Source organism: Primulina tabacum, chromosome 10 (genome assembly GCF_025594145.1).
Source record: "Primulina tabacum isolate GXHZ01 chromosome 10, ASM2559414v2, whole genome shotgun sequence".
Classification (NCBI taxonomy): domain Eukaryota; kingdom Viridiplantae; phylum Streptophyta; class Magnoliopsida; order Lamiales; family Gesneriaceae; genus Primulina; species Primulina tabacum.
The window spans coordinates 41,750,813-41,764,557 of NC_134559.1; the positions used below are offsets into that span (position 1 = coordinate 41,750,813).

Here is a 13,745-nt window from a genome sequence, read left to right on the forward strand (position 1 = left end):
ATTACTTGTTGACAGACGATTTCGGCTCAAATCATCTGAATTTCGATCAAGACCATAAGACATGTAATAAAGTAGCCGGGCACTGCCGGATTTGGACAAAATTGTAGCTAATTTGATTGTAAACGGGCAAACGGACGAGACTCATTACTACGCAATGAGCTGACGAGATTTTAGCCGAATTCCTTCTCTAAGACCCTCTAATTTGCGATTAACGCTTCTGTTAAGCTTTCGTTTCCTCGAGAAATCCGCTTAGGAAGTTCGAAATTCGATTCCGGTTCCATTTTATCGTATCCCAGGCATAATAATAGCTTTACATTCGTTATTTCCTTCTTCTTTTTTTTTTTCTATTTTCTGGGAACATTATCGATTTTTTTTCGTGAGCCGGTTCTGTGCGGAAGGGTATGACGCAGATTACTCCGGAGACGGTTAACTCATTAAAAACAATTATTTCGACTGTTTTATCCATAATTTACGTAAACGGTCGCGACACGAGGTCTTCCCAGGGAGGTCACCCATGCCTACCTCTGCCATCGCGCAGAACGCTTAACTTCATGTTATGTTGGGCGAGAGCAGTGCCGCTGTGTGGTCCATCAGCCGCCCGCTCCACACTACTCGAGGGATATAAGAATAACATACCACGCCATGTCGGGTGCGATCAGACCGGCACTAATGCACCGGATGCCCATCAGAACTACGAAGTTAAGCTTGCTTGGGTGTAGAGCAGTACTAGGATCGGTGACCCCCTGGGAAGTCCTCGTGTTGCACCCCTTTTCGTGTTTTCTATTTTGATTACTTGTTGATAGACGATTTTCGGCTCAAATCATCTGAATCTCGATCGGGACCAGATAAGACATGTGAAATGAAAGTAGCTCGGCACTGCCGATTTGGACAAAATTGTAGGCTAATTTGATTGTAAACGGCAAACGACGAGACTCATTATACGCAATGAGCTGACGAGATTTTAGCCGAATTCCTTCTCTAGACCCTCTAATTTGCGATTAACACGCTTCTGTTAAGCTTTCGTTTCCTCAGAAATCCGCTTAGGAAGTTCGAAATTCGATTCCGGTTCCATTTTATCGTATCAGGCATATAATAGCTTTACATTCGTTATTTCCTTCTTCTTATTTTTTTTCTATTTTCTGGGAACATTTATCGATTTTTGTGTCGAGCCGGTTCTGTGCGGAAGGGTATGACGCAGATTACTCCGGAGACGGTTAACTCATTAAAAACAATTATTTCGACTGTTTTATCCATAATTTACGTAAACGGTCGCGACACGAGGTCTTCCCAGGGAGGTCACCCATCCTACCTCTGCCATCGCGCCAGAACGCTTAACTTCATGGTTATGATTGGGCGAGAGCAGTGCCGCGTGTTGTCCATCGCCGCCCGCTCCACACGTACTCGAGGGATATAAGAATAAACATCCCACTCAATGTCGGGTGCGATCATACCAGCACTAATGCACCGGATCCCATCAGAACTCCGAAGTTAAGCGTGCTTGGGCGAGAGAAGTACTAGGATGGATGACCCCCTATGAAGTCCTCGTGTTGCACCCCTTTTCGTGTTTTTCTATTTTTGATTACTTGTTGACAGACGATTTTCGGCTCAAATCATCTGAATTTCGATCGAGGACCAATAAGACATGTGAAATGAAAGTAGCTCGGGCACTGCCGGATTTGGACAAAATTGTAGGCTAATTTGATTGTAAACGGGCAAACGGACGAGACTCATTACTACGCAATGAGCTGACGAGATTTTAGCCGAATTCCTTCTCTAAGACCCTCTAATTTGCGATTAAACGCTTCTGTTAAGCTTTCGTTTCCTCGAGAAATCCGCTTAGGAAGTTCGAAATTCGATTCCGGTTCCATTTTATCGTATCCCAGGCATAATAATAGCTTTACATTCGTTATTTTCCTTCTTCTTATTTTTTTTCTATTTTCTGGGAACATTATCGATTTTTGTTGTCGTGAGCCGGTTTGGGCGGAAGGGTATGACGCAGATTACTCCGGAGACGGTTAACTCATTAAAAACAATTATTTCGACTGTTTTATTCATAATTTACGTAACCGGTCGCGACACGAGGTCTTCCTAGGGAGGTCACCCATCCTAGCTCTGCCATCAGCGCCAGAACGCTTAACTTCATGGTTATGATTGGGCGAGAGCAGTGCCGCGTGTTGTCCATCGCCGCTCCGCATCCACACGTACTCGAGGGATATAAGAATAAACATCCCACTCAATGTCGGGTGCGATCATACCAGCACTAATGCACCGGATCCCATCAGAACTACGAAGTTAAGCTTGCTTGGGTGAGAGCAGTACTAGGATGGTGACCCCCTGGGAAGTCCTTCGTGTTGCGACCCTTTTCGTGTTTTTCTATTTTTGATTACTTGTTGATAGACGATTTTCGGCTCAAATCATCTGAATCTCGATCGGGACCAGATAAGACATGTGAAATGAAAGTAGCTCGGGCACTGCCGGATTTGGACAAAATTGTAGGCTAATTTGATTGTAAACGGGCAAAACGGACGAGACTCATTATTACGCAATGAGCTGACGAGATTTTAGGCCGAATTTCTTCTCTAAGACCCTCTAATTTGCGATTTAAACGCTTCTGTTAAGCTTTCGTTTCATCATGAAATCCGCTTAGGAAGTTCGAAATTCGATTCCGGTTCCATTTTATCATATCCCAGGCATAATAATAGCTTTACATTCGTTATTTTCTTCTTCTTATTTTTTCTATTTTCTGGGAACATTATCGATATTTGTTGTCGTGAGCCGGTTTCTGTGCTGAAGGGTATTACGCAGATTACTCCGGAGACGGTTAACTCATTAAAAACAATTATTTCGACTGTTTTATCCATAATTTACGTAAACGGTCGCGACAGGAGGTCTTCCCAGGGAGGTCACCCATCCTACCTCTGCCATCGCGCAGAACGCTTAACTTCATGGTTATGATTGGGCGAGAGCAGTGCCGCGTGTTGTCCATCGCCGCCCGCTCCACACGTACTCGAGGGATATAAGAATAAACATCCCACTCAATGTCGGGTGCGATCATACCGGCACTAATGCACCGGATCCCATCAGAACTCCGAAGTTAAGCGTGCTTGGGCGAGAGCAGTACTAGGATGGGTGACCCCTGGGAAGTCCTCGTGTTGCACCCTTTTCGTGTTTTTCTATTTTTGATTACTTGTTGACAGACGATTTTCGGCTCAAATCATCTGAATCTCGATCGGGACCAGATAAGACATGTGAAATGAAAGTAGCTCGGGCACTGCCGGATTTGGACAAAATTGTAGGCTAATTTGATTGTAAACGGGCAAACGGACGAGACTCATTATTACGCAATGAGCTGACGAGATTTTAGCCGAATTCCTTCTCTAAGACCCTCTAATTTGCGATTTAACGCTTCTGTTAAGCTTTCGTTTCATCATGAAATCCGCTTAGGAAGTTCGAAATTCGATTCCGGTTCCATTTTATCGTATCCCAGGCATAATAATAGCTTTACATTCGTTATTTCTTCTTCTTATTTTTTTTCTATTTTCTGGGAACATTTATCGATATTTGTTGTCGTGAGCCGGTTCTGTGCGAAAGGGTATGACGCAGATTACTCCGGAGACGGTTAACTCATTAAAAACAATTATTTCGACTGTTTTATCCATAATTTACGTAAACGGTCGCGACACGAGGTCTTCCCAGGGAGGTCACCCATCCTACCTCTGCCATCGCGCCAGAACGCTTAACTTCATGGTTATGATTGGGCGAGAGCAGTGCCGCGTGTTGTCCATCGCCGCCCGCTCCACACGTACTCGAGGGATATAAGAATAAACATCCCACTCAATGTCGGGTGCGATCATACCAGCACTAATGCACCGGATCCCATCAGAACTACGAAGTTAAGCGTGCTTGGGCGAGAGCAGTACTAGGATGGGTGACCCCCTGGGAAGTCCTCGTGTTGCACCCTTTTCGTGTTTTTCTATTTTGATTACTTGTTGACAGACGATTTTCGGCTCAAATCATCTGAATCTCGATCGGGACCAGATAAGACATGTGAAATGAAAGTAGCTCGGGCACTGCCGGATTTGGACAAAATTGTAGGCTAATTTGATTGTAAACGGGCAAACGGACGAGACTCATTATTACGCAATGAGCTGACGAGATTTTAGCCGAATTCCTTCTCTAAGACCCTCTAATTTGCGATTTAAACGCTTCTGTTAGCTTTCGTTTCCTCTAGAAATCCGCTTAGGAAGTTCGAAATTCGATTCCGGTTCCATTTTATCGTATCCCAGGCATAATAATAGCTTTACATTCGTTATTTCCTTCTTCTTATTTTTTTTCTATTTTCTGGGAACATTATCGATTTTGTTGTCGTGAGCCGGTTCTGTGCGGAAGGGTATGACGCAGATTACTCCGGAGACGGTTAACTCATTAAAAACAATTATTTCGACTGTTTTATTCATAATTTACGTAAACGGTCGCGACACGAGGTCTTCCTAGGGAGGTCACCCATCCTAGCTCTGCCATCGCGCCAGAACGCTTAACTTCATGGTTATGATTGGGCGAGAGCAGTGCCGCGTGTTGTCCATCGCCGCCCGCTCCACACGTACTCGAGGGATATAAGAATAAACATCCCACTCAATGTCGGGTGCGATCATACCAGCACTAATGCACCGGATCCCATCAGAACTACGAAGTTAAGCTTGCTTGGGTGAGAGCAGTACTAGGATGGGTGACCCCCTGGGAAGTCCTCGTGTTGCACCCTTTTCGTGTTTTTCTATTTTTGATTACTTGTTGATAGACGATTTTCGGCTCAAATCATCTGAATCTCGATCGGGACCAGATAAAACATGTGAAATGAAAGTAGCTCGGGCACTGCCGGATTTGGACAAAATTGTAGGCTAATTTGATTGTAAACGGGCAAACGGACGAGACTCATTATTACGCAATGAGCTGACGAGATTTTAGCCGAATTTCTTCTCTAAGACCCTCTAATTTGCGATTTAACGCTTCTGTTAAGCTTTCGTTTCATCATGAAATCCGCTTAGGAAGTTCGAAATTCGATTCCGGTTCCATTTTATCATATCCCAGGCATAATAATAGCTTTACATTCGTTATTTTCTTCTTCTTATTTTTTTCTATTTTCTGGGAACATTTATCGATATTTGTTGTCGTGAGCCGGTTCTATGCCGAAGGGGATTACGCAGATTACTCCGGAGACGGTTAACTCATTAAAAACAATTATTTCGACTGTTTTATCCATAATTTACGTAAACGGTCGCGACACGAGGTCTTCCCAGGGAGGTCACCCATCCTACCTCTGCCATCGCGCAGAACGCTTAACTTCATGGTTATGATTGGGCGAGAGCAGTGCCGCGTGTTGTCCATCGCCGCCCGCTCCACACGTACTCGAGGGATATAAGAATAAACATCCCACTCAATTTCGGGTGCGATCATACCAGCACTAATGCACCGGATCCCATCAGAACTACGAAGGTAAGCTTGCTTGGGTGAGAGCAGTACTAGGATGGGTGACCCCCTGGGAAGTCCTCGTGTTGCACCCTTTTCGTGTTTTTCTATTTTTGATTACTTGTTGATAGACGATTTTCGGCTCAAATCATCTGAATCTCGATCGGGACCAGATAAAACATGTGAAATGAAAGTAGCTCGGGCACTGCCGGATTTGGACAAAATTGTAGGCTAATTTGATTGTAAACGGGCAAACGGACGAGACTCATTATTACGCAATGAGCTGACGAGATTTTAGCCGAATTCCTTCTCTAAGACCCTCTAATTTGCGATTTAACGCTTCTGTTAAGCTTTCGTTTCATCATGAAATCCGCTTAGGAAGTTCGAAATTCGATTCCGGTTCCATTTTATCGTATCCCAGGCATAATAATAGCTTTACATTCGTTATTTCCTTCTTCTTATTTTTTTCTATTTTCTGGGAACATTTATCGATATTTGTTGTCGTGAGCCGGTTCTGTGCCGAAGGGTATTACGCAGATTACTCCGGAGACGGTTAACTCATTAAAAACAATTATTTCGACTGTTTTATCCATAATTTACGTAAACGGTCGCGACACGAGGTCTTCCCAGGGAGGTCACCCATCCTACCTATGCCATCGCGTAGAACGCTTAACTTCATGGTTATGATTGGGCGAGAGCAGTGCCGCGTGTTGTCCATCGCCGCCCGCTCCACACGTACTCGAGGGATATAAGAATAAACATCCCACTCAATTTCGGGTGCGATCATACCAGCACTAATGCACCGGATCCCATCAGAACTACGAAGGTAAGCTTGCTTGGGTGAGAGCAGTACTAGGATGGGTGACCCCCTGGGAAGTCCTCGTGTTGCACCCTTTTCGTGTTTTTCTATTTTTGATTACTTGTTGATAGACGATTTTCGGCTCAAATCATCTGAATCTCGATCGGGACCAGATAAAACATGTGAAATGAAAGTAGCTCGGGCACTGCCGGATTTGGACAAAATTGTAGGCTAATTTGATTGTAAACGGGCAAACGGACGAGACTCATTATTACGCAATGAGCTGACGAGATTTTAGCCGAATTCCTTCTCTAAGACCCTCTAATTTGCGATTTACCGCTTCTGTTAAGCTTTCGTTTCCTCGAGAAATCCCTCTTAGGAAGTTCGAAATTCGATTGCGGTTCCATTTTATCGTATCCCAAGCATAATAATAGCTTTACATTCGTTATTTCCTTCTTCTTATTTTTTTTTCTATTTTCAGGGAACAATTATCGATTTTTGTTGTCGTGAGCCGGTTCTGTGCGGAAGGGTATGACGCAGATTACTCCGGAGACGGTTAACTCAATAAAAACAATTATTTCGACTGAAATCAACGTATCTCGGGCACTGCCGTATTTGGACAAAATTGTAGGCTAATTTGATTGTAAACGGGCAAACGAACGAGAAATGTTACTCCGCAATGAGCTGGTGAGATTTTAGCCGAATTCCTTCTCTAAGACCCTCTAATTTGCGATTTTCCGCTTCTGTTAAGCTTCAGTTTCCTCGAGAAATCCATTTAGGAAGTCCAAAATTCGATTTCCCGTTCCATTTTATCGTATCTCAGGCATAATAATAGCTTTACATTCGCTATTTCCTTCTTCTTATTTTTTTTCTATTTTCTAGGTACATTTATCGATTTTTGTTGTCGTGAGCCGTTTCTGTGCGGAAGTGTATGACGCAGATTACTCCGGAGACGGATAACTCATTAAAAACAATTATTTCGACTGTTTTATCCATAATTTACGTAAACGGTCGCACCACGAGGTCTTCCCAGGCAGGTCACCTATCCTAGCTCTGCCATCGCGCCAGAACGCTTAACTTCATGGTTATGATTGGGCGAGAGCAGTGCCGCGTGTTGTCCATCGCCGCTCGCTCCACACGTACTCGAGGGATATAAGAATAAACATCCCACTCAATGTCGGGTGCAATCATACCAGCACTAATGCACCGGATCCCATCAGAACTCCGAAGTTAAGCGTGCTTGGGTGAGAGCAGTACTAGGGTGGGTGACCCACTGAGAAGTCCTCGTGTTGCACCCTTTTTCGTGTTTTTCTATTTTTGATTACTTGTTGACAGACGATTTTCGGCTCAAATCATCTGAATCTCGATCGGGACCAGATAAGACATGTGAAATGAAAGTAGCTCGGGCACTGCCGGATTTGGACAAAATTGTAGGCTCATTTGATTGTAAACGGGCAAACGGACGAGACTCATTACTACGCAATGAGCTGACGAGATTTTAGTCGAATTCCTTCTCTAAGACCCTCTAATTTGCGATTTACCGCTTCTGTTAAGCTTTCGTTTCCTCGATAAATCCGCTTAGGAAGTTCGAAATTCGATTCCGGTTCCATTTTATCATATCCCAGGCATAATAATAGCTTTACATTCGCTATTTCCTTCATCTTATTTTTTTCTTATTTTCTGGGAACATTTAGCGATTTTTGTTGTCGTGAGCCGGTTCTGTGCGGAAGGGTAAGACGCAGATTACTCCGGAGACGGTTAACTCATTAAAAACAATTATTTCGACTGTTTTTGCCCTAATTTACGTAAACGGTCGCGACACGGGACTTCCCAGGGAGGTCAACCATCCTAGCTCTGCCATCGCGCCAGAACGCTTAACTTCATGGTTATGATTGGGCGAGAGCAGTGCCGCGTGTTGTCCATCGCCGCCCGCTCCACACGTACTCGAGGGATGTAAGAATAAACATCCCACTCATTGTCCGGGTGCGATCATACCAGCACTAATGCACAGGATCCCATCAGAACTCTGAAGTTAAGCGTGCTTGGGCGAGAGCAATACTAGGATGGGTGACCCCCTTGGAAGTCCTCGTGTTGCACCGCTTTTCATGTTTTTCTATTTTTTTATTTCTTGTTGACAGACGATTTTCGGCTCAAATCATCTGAATCTCGATCGGGACGAGATAAGACATGTGAAATCAACGTAGCTCGAACACTACCGGATTTGGACAAAATTATAGGCTAATTTGATTGTAAACGGGCAAACGGATGAGAATCATTACTCCGCACAGAGCTGGCGGTATTTTAGCTAAATTCCTTCTCTAAGACCCTCTAATTTACGATTTACCGCTTCTGTTAAGCTTCTGTTTCCTCGAGAAATCCGCTTTGGAAGTTCGAAATTCTATTTCGGTTCCATTTTATCGTATCCCAGGCATAATAATAGCTTTACATTCGCTATTACCTTCTTCTTATTTTTTTTCTATTTTCTGGGAATATTTTGCGATTTTTGTTGTCTTGAGGCGGTTTTGTGCGGAAGGGTATGACGCAGATTACTCCGGAGAAGGTTTACTCATTAAAAACAATTATTTCAACTCTTTTATCCATAATTTACGTAAACGGTCGCGACACGAGGTCTTCCCGGGGAGGTCGCCCATCGTAGCTCTGCCATCGCGCTAGAACGCTTAACTTCATGGTTATGATTGGACGAGAGCAGTGCCGCGTGTTGTCCATCGTCGCCCGCTCCACACGTACTCGAGGATATAAGAATAAACATCCCACTCAATGTCGGGTGCGATCATACCAGCACTAATGCACCGGATCCCTTCCGAACTCCGAAGTTATGCGTGCTTGGGCGAGAGCAGTACTAGGACGGGTGACCCCCTGGGAAGTCCTCGTGTTGCACCCTTTTCGTGTTTTTCTATTTTTGATTACTTGTTGATAGACGATTTTCGGCTCAAATCATCTGAATCTCGATCGGGACCAGATAAGACATGTGAAATGAAAGTAGCTCGGGCACTGCCGGATTTGGACAAAATTGTAGGCTAATTTGATTGTAAACGGGCAAACGGACGAGACTCATTACTAAAGAATGAGCTGACGAGATTTTAGCCGAATTCCTTCTCTAAGACCCTCTAATTTGCGATTTACCGCTTCTGTTAAGCTTTCGTTTCCTCGAGAAATCCGCTTAGGAAGTTCGAAATTCGATTCTGGTTCCATTTTATCGTATCACAAGAATAATAATAGCTTTACATTCGTTATTTCCTTCTTCTAATTTCTTTTTCTATTTTCTGGGAACATTTATCGATTTTTGTTGTCGTGAGCCGGTTCTGTGCGGAAGGGTATGACGCAGATTACACCGGAGACGGTTAACTCATTAAAATAATTATTTCGACTATTTTATCCATAATTTAAGTAAACGGTCGCGACACGAGGTCTTCCCAGAGTGGTCACCCATCCTAGCTCTGCCATCGCGCCAGAACGCTTAACTTCATGGTTATGATTGGGCGAGAGCAGTGCCGCGTGTTGTCCATCGCCGCCCGCTCCAAACGTACTCGAGGGATATAAGAATAAACATCCTACTTAATGTCCGGTGCGATCATACAAGCACTAATGCACCGGATCCCATCAGAACTTCTAAGTTAAGCGTGCTTGGACATGAGGAATACTAGGATGGGTGACCCCCTGGGAAGTCCTCGTGTTCCACCCTTTTTCGTGTTTTTCTATTTTTGATTACTTGTTGACAGACGATTTTCGGCTCAAATCATCTGAATCTCGATCGAGACCAGATAAGACATGTGAAATGAAAGTAGCTCGGGCACTGCCGGATTTGGACAAAATTGTAGGCTAATTTGATTGTAAACGAGCAAACGGACGAGACTCATTACTACGCAATGAGCTGACGAGATTTTAGCCGAATTCCTTCTCTAAGACCCTCTAATTTGCGATTTACCGCTTCTGTTAAGCTATCGTTTTCTCGAGAAATCCTCTTAGGAAGTTCGAAATTCGATTCCGGTTCCATTTTATCGTATCCGAGGCATAATAATAGCTTTACATTCTTTATTTCCTTCTTCTTATTTTTTTTCTATTTTCTGGGAACATTTATCGATTTTTGTTGTCGTGAGCCGGTTCTGTGCGGAAGGGTATGACGCAGATTACACCGGAGACGGTTAACTCATTAAAAACAATTATTTCGACTGTTTTATCAATAATTTACGTAAACGGTCGCGACACGAGGTCTTCCCAGGGAGGTCACCCATCCTAACTCTGCCATCGCGCCAGAACGCTTAACTTCATGGTTATGATTGGGCGAGAGTAGTGCCGCGTGTTGTCCATCGCCGCCCGCTCAACACGTACTTCGAGGGATATAAGAATAAACATCCCACTCAATGTCGGGTGCGATCATACCAGCACTAATGCACCGGATCCCATCAGAACTCCGAAGTTAAGCGTGCTTGGGCGAAGAGCAGTACTAGGATGGGTGACCCCCTGGGAAGTCCTCGTGTTGCACTCCTTTTCGTGTTTTTCTATTTTGATTACTTGTTGACAGACGATTTTCGGCTCAAATCATCTGAATCTCGATCGGGACCAGATAAGACATGTGAAATGAAAGTAGCTCGGGCAATGCCGGATTTGGACAAAATTGTAGGCTAATTTGATTGTAAACGGGCAAACGGACGAGACTCATTACTACGCAATGAGCTGACGAGATTTTAGCCGAATTCCTTCTCTAAGACCCTCTAATTTGCGATTTACCGCTTCTGTTAAGCTTTCGTTTCCTCGAGAAATCCGCTTAGGAAGTTCGAAATTCGATTCCGGTTCCATTTTATCGTATCCCAGGCATAATAATAGCTTTACATTCGTTATTTCTTCTTCTTATTTTTTTTCTATTTTCTGGGAACATTTATCGATTTTTGTTGTCGTGAGCCGGTTCTGTGCGGAAGGGTATGACGCAGATTACTCCGGAGACGGTTAACTCATTAAAAACAATTATTTCGACTGTTTTATCTATAATTTACGTAAACGGTCGCGACACGAGGTCTTCCCAGGGAGGTCACCCATCCTACCTCTGCCATCGCGCCAGAACGCTTAACTTCATGGTTATGATTGGGCGAGAGCAGTGCCGCGTGTTGTCCATCGCCGCCCGCTCCACACGTACTCGAGGGATATAAGAATAAACATCCCACTCAATGTCGGGTGCGATCATACCAGCACTAATGCACCGGATCCCTTCAGAACTCCGAAGTTAATGCGTGCTTGGGCGAGAGCAGTACTAGGATGGGTGACCCCCTGGGAAGTCCTCGTGTTGCACCCTTTTCGTGTTTTTCTATTTTGATTACTTGTTGAAAGACGATTTTCGGCTCAAATCATCTGAATCTCGATCGGGACCAGATAAGACATGTGAAATGAAAGTAGCTCGGGCACTGCCGGATTTGGACAAAATTGTAGGCTAATTTGATTGTAAACGGGCAAACGGACGAGACTCATTACTACGCAATGAGCTGACGAGATTTTAGCCGAATTCCTTCTCTAAGACCCTCTAATTTGCGATTTACCGCTTCTGTTAAGCTTTCGTTTCCTCGAGAAATCCGCTTAGGAAGTTCGAAATTCGATTCTGGTTCCATTTTATCGTATCCAAGGCATAATAATAGCTTTACATTCGTTATTTCCTTCTTCTTATTTTTTTTCTATTTTCTGGGAACATTTATCGATTTTTGTTGTCGTGAGCCGGTTCTGTGCGGAAGGGTATGACGCAGATTACTACCGGAGACGGTTAACTCATTAAAAACAATTATTTCGACTGTTTTATCCATAATTTACGTAAACGGTCGCGACACGAGGTCTTCCCAGGGAGGTCACCCATCCTACCTCTGCCATCGCGCCAGAACGCTTAACTTCATGGTTATGATTGGGCGAGAGCAGTGCCGCGTGTTGTCCATCGCCGCCCGCTCCACACGTACTCGAGGGATATAAGAATAAACATCCCACTCAATGTCGGGTGCGATCATACCAGCACTAATGCACCGGATCCCATCAGAACTCCGAAGTTAAGCGTGCTTGGGCGAGAGCAGTACTAGGATGGGTGACCCCCTGGGAAGTCCTCGTGTTGCACCCTTTTCGTGTTTTTCTATTTTGATTACTTGTTGACAGACGATTTTCGGCTCAAATCATCTGAATCTCGATCGGGACCAGATAAGACATGTGAAATGAAAGTAGCTCGGGCACTGCCGGATTTGGACAAAATTGTAGGCTAATTTGATTGTAAACGGGCAAACGGACGAGACTCATTACTACGCAATGAGCTGACGAGATTTTAGCCGAATTCCTTCTCTAAGACCCTCTAATTTGCGATTTACCGCTTCTGTTAAGCTTTCGTTTCCTCGAGAAATCCGCTTAGGAAGTTCGAAATTCGATTCCGGTTCCATTTTATCGTATCCAAGGCATAATAATAGCTTTACATTCGTTATTTCCTTCTTCTTATTTTTTTTCTATTTTCTGGGAACATTTATCGATTTTTGTTGTCGTGAGCCGGTTCTGTGCGGAAGGGTATGACGCAGATTACTCCGGAGACGGTTAACTCATTAAAAACAATTATTTCGACTGTTTTATCCATAATTTACGTAAACGGTCGCGACACGAGGTCTTCCCAGGGAGGTCACCCATCCTAGCTCTGCCATCGCGCCAGAACGCTTAACTTCATGGTTATGATTGGGCGAGAGCAGTGCCGCGTGTTGTCCATCGCCGCCCGCTCCACACGTACTCGAGGGATATAAGAATAAACATCCCACTCAATGTCGGGTGCGATCATACCAGCACTAATGCACCGGATCCCATCAGAACTCCGAAGTTAAGCGTGCTTGGGCGAGAGCAGTACTAGGATGGGTGACCCCCTGGGAAGTCCTCGTGTTGCACCCTTTTCGTGTTTTTCTATTTTTGATTACTTGTTTTAAGACGATTTTCGGCTCAAATCATCTGAATCTCGATCGGGACCAAATAAGACATGTGAAATGAAAGTAGCTCGGGCACTGCCGGATTTGGACAAAATTGTAGGCTAATTTGATTGTAAACGGGCAAACGGACGAAACTCATTACTACGCAATGAGCTGACGAGATTTTAGCCGAATTCCTTCTCTAAGACCCTCTAATTTGCGATTTACCGCTTCTGTTAAGCTTCGTTTCCTCGAGAAATCCGCTTAGGAAGTTCGAAATTCGATTCCGGTTCCATTTTATCGTGTCCCAGGCATAATAATAGCTTTACATTCGTTATTTCCTTCTTCTTATTTTTTTTCTATTTTCTGGGAACATTTATCGATTTTTGTTGTCGTGAGCCGGTTCTGTGCGGAAGGGTATGACGCAGATTACTCCGGAGACGGTTAACTCATTAAAAACAATTATTTCGACTGTTTTATCCATAATTTACGTAAACGGTCGCGACACGAGGTCTTCCCAGGGAGGTCACCCATCCTAGCTCTGCCATCGCGCCAGAACG

At 44.2% G+C, this 13,745-nt stretch overlaps 13 non-coding genes and 3 pseudogenes across 13 annotated transcripts; all 16 read left to right on the top strand.

Moving 5' to 3' along the window:
• Nucleotides 1-647: 647 nt before the first annotated feature.
• LOC142512512 (5S ribosomal RNA) lies at nt 648-768 on the top strand (annotated as a pseudogene).
• A 669-nt stretch (nt 769-1,437) lies between these two features.
• LOC142513306 (5S ribosomal RNA) lies at nt 1,438-1,556 on the top strand. The gene has a single exon (XR_012809259.1). It is a non-coding gene; the product is annotated as a 5S ribosomal RNA (ribosomal RNA).
• A 685-nt stretch (nt 1,557-2,241) lies between these two features.
• Nucleotides 2,242-2,360, top strand: LOC142511475 (5S ribosomal RNA; annotated as a pseudogene).
• Nucleotides 2,361-3,043: 683 nt separating this feature from the next.
• LOC142512620 (5S ribosomal RNA) lies at nt 3,044-3,161 on the top strand. The gene has a single exon (XR_012808860.1). It is a non-coding gene; the product is annotated as a 5S ribosomal RNA (ribosomal RNA).
• A 681-nt stretch (nt 3,162-3,842) lies between these two features.
• On the top strand, nt 3,843-3,961 carry LOC142513247 (5S ribosomal RNA). Its single transcript, XR_012809204.1, has one exon. It is a non-coding gene; the product is annotated as a 5S ribosomal RNA (ribosomal RNA).
• Nucleotides 3,962-4,640: 679 nt separating this feature from the next.
• LOC142516217 (5S ribosomal RNA) lies at nt 4,641-4,759 on the top strand. Its single transcript, XR_012812023.1, has one exon. It is a non-coding gene; the product is annotated as a 5S ribosomal RNA (ribosomal RNA).
• A 680-nt stretch (nt 4,760-5,439) lies between these two features.
• On the top strand, nt 5,440-5,558 carry LOC142506578 (5S ribosomal RNA). The gene has a single exon (XR_012804867.1). It is a non-coding gene; the product is annotated as a 5S ribosomal RNA (ribosomal RNA).
• A 680-nt stretch (nt 5,559-6,238) lies between these two features.
• Nucleotides 6,239-6,357, top strand: LOC142506579 (5S ribosomal RNA). Its single transcript, XR_012804868.1, has one exon. It is a non-coding gene; the product is annotated as a 5S ribosomal RNA (ribosomal RNA).
• A 1,084-nt stretch (nt 6,358-7,441) lies between these two features.
• LOC142513526 (5S ribosomal RNA) lies at nt 7,442-7,560 on the top strand. Its single transcript, XR_012809468.1, has one exon. It is a non-coding gene; the product is annotated as a 5S ribosomal RNA (ribosomal RNA).
• Nucleotides 7,561-8,243: 683 nt separating this feature from the next.
• LOC142506558 (5S ribosomal RNA) lies at nt 8,244-8,362 on the top strand. Its single transcript, XR_012804847.1, has one exon. It is a non-coding gene; the product is annotated as a 5S ribosomal RNA (ribosomal RNA).
• Nucleotides 8,363-9,045: 683 nt separating this feature from the next.
• LOC142514679 (5S ribosomal RNA) lies at nt 9,046-9,164 on the top strand. Its single transcript, XR_012810562.1, has one exon. It is a non-coding gene; the product is annotated as a 5S ribosomal RNA (ribosomal RNA).
• Nucleotides 9,165-9,846: 682 nt separating this feature from the next.
• On the top strand, nt 9,847-9,965 carry LOC142512125 (5S ribosomal RNA; annotated as a pseudogene).
• A 684-nt stretch (nt 9,966-10,649) lies between these two features.
• LOC142513356 (5S ribosomal RNA) lies at nt 10,650-10,769 on the top strand. The gene has a single exon (XR_012809307.1). It is a non-coding gene; the product is annotated as a 5S ribosomal RNA (ribosomal RNA).
• A 681-nt stretch (nt 10,770-11,450) lies between these two features.
• Nucleotides 11,451-11,570, top strand: LOC142514506 (5S ribosomal RNA). Its single transcript, XR_012810396.1, has one exon. It is a non-coding gene; the product is annotated as a 5S ribosomal RNA (ribosomal RNA).
• A 682-nt stretch (nt 11,571-12,252) lies between these two features.
• Nucleotides 12,253-12,371, top strand: LOC142506669 (5S ribosomal RNA). The gene has a single exon (XR_012804953.1). It is a non-coding gene; the product is annotated as a 5S ribosomal RNA (ribosomal RNA).
• Nucleotides 12,372-13,052: 681 nt separating this feature from the next.
• On the top strand, nt 13,053-13,171 carry LOC142506681 (5S ribosomal RNA). Its single transcript, XR_012804964.1, has one exon. It is a non-coding gene; the product is annotated as a 5S ribosomal RNA (ribosomal RNA).
• Nucleotides 13,172-13,745: the final 574 nt, after the last annotated feature.